The 1,904-nt window shown below is 48.5% G+C and overlaps 1 non-coding gene across 1 annotated transcript; it reads left to right on the plus strand.

The window, feature by feature from the left end:
• Positions 1 to 1,360: 1,360 nt before the first annotated feature.
• LOC122937055 lies at positions 1,361 to 1,446 on the plus strand. The gene has a single exon (XR_006389477.1). It is a non-coding gene; the product is annotated as a small nucleolar RNA SNORD71 (small nucleolar RNA).
• The last annotated feature ends 458 nt before the right edge of the window (positions 1,447 to 1,904 follow it).

Here is a 1,904-nt window from a genome sequence, read left to right on the forward strand (position 1 = left end):
CACAGAGTGACAAGGTGACATAGTGTAGAGGTGGCAGCAGCAGCATGTGGAGGCCACAGACTGGCAAGGTGACGTAGTATGGGGGTGGCAGCAGAAGCATGAGGAGGCCACAGAGTGGCAAGGTGACATAGTGTGGAGGTGGCAGTAGCAGCATGAGGAGGCCACAGACTGGCAGGTGACATAGTGTGGAGGTAGAATCAGCAGCATGAGCAGGCCACAGAGTGGCAAGGTGACATAGTGTGGATAAAGCAGCAGCAGCAGCATGAGGAGGCCACAGAGTGGCAAGGTGACATTGTTGTTCGTCCATCGTTTTCCATGAGGACCTTGACATCTGGTAAATAGATCTTTAGCCATTAGCGATGTATCCTTAGTGTGGCTAATAAGGCCTATGTTAGCATTATATGTTTTATTACTTACTGAACAGGCAAATATGTGTTTTTGTTTCAGCATTTGCATTTGCAGCTCTGTGTTTACAAAGTGTACGCTTCTCCTGTGCTAGGATTGTCCTCCTGGAATTGTGTGGGAACAACAAATAAACAGAAGTAAAAAACAGTGTTGGTCAATGGCCTCCTCTAGAGACTGGAAGAGGGTTTCTGAAACAACAAAGCAGGGCGCCAAGAGGGAAATGACTAAAAGAGATATATAGTGTAGGGTGAAAATAGGGGCTTCCAAGGGTGGCTGGATGCGTAGAACAAGCTACTGCATAAATGAGAAGTGGAAGCATATAAAAGCAGGGGTCCACCACCCAGATGGCGCCAACCTTGTGTGGTCCTGGTCCTGGAAGCAAGACTAAAAGTGTAACGATAAAGCAAAATCAGAGGAGAGTAAATGTTAACCCCGTCACAACCGCAATCCGTATATATACGTGACAGCTGCAGATACCCCGTGCAGCTTCCACGTGTATAGACGTCATGGCAGCAAAGCGCTTGGATTAAAGCTTCTGCCCCTGTCCTGCTGCTGTCACGGACAGCATACAGTGCAGTAATGCCGGCAAGGGATCAATCAGTGTGGCCCCTTGCCGGCAATCGATCCGATTGGTTAGTCTGTGCAGACTAACCAATCGGATCGCGGCAGTGAAAAAAATGCCGGTTTTAGGCTCTGATCTGCACTCTGCAGATCAGAGCCTGAAATTAGATAGTGTCCTCATGCCCCCCCCGATCTGTGCGCCAAGCCCCCCTTCTCCCCACCTGCCCCTTATGAAGTTCCCCCCCCGCTCCGATCCACATTCCTGCAGCCTGCCCAGTGCACTGATGTGGTCCGCCTCCTGCCCCCATTTGCGCTGCCCCTCAATGTGGCCGTACCCCCCAATACCCCACCCCCATTTTCAAGGCTGCCCCCATGCCGTGCAGTCCCCCTGCTGTGTGTGATGGCGGCGGCTCCATTCCTGAGCTGCCGCCATCAGCAGAGAGTGTCAGCTCTATGCTGACACTCTGCTGTAAACCCATAGATGCCGCGGCATCCATGGGGTTAATAGAGGGAGGGGGCTCCCTCTCTCCACCATCGGGGCTGCCGCGCTGCCATGGCAACCGGACGCTTTGCAAAAGCGTCCGCTGTTGCCACCTACAGGGCATCTGATTGTATTATATATTGCAATGCAAGAGCATTGCAAAGTATAGTACAGCCATCAGCCCCACTGGATCTTCAAGATCCAAGAGGGACTTGATAAAAAAAAAGTGAAAATAATAAAAGTAAAAATAAATAAATAAAAATGTAAAACTAAAAAAATTAATTGCCCTTTCCTATAAAAAATGAAAAAAAAAAACACATATTAGGTATCACCACGTCCGTAACGACCGTCTCTATAAATATATCACGATAGACCCCGTCCGATAAACACTATAATTTTTTTTTAAGTGTGTAAAAAAAAACATTTTTTGTCACCATACATCACAAAAAGTGCAACA

This window comes from Bufo gargarizans, chromosome 4, assembly GCF_014858855.1.
Source record: "Bufo gargarizans isolate SCDJY-AF-19 chromosome 4, ASM1485885v1, whole genome shotgun sequence".
Lineage (NCBI taxonomy): Eukaryota > Metazoa > Chordata > Amphibia > Anura > Bufonidae > Bufo > Bufo gargarizans.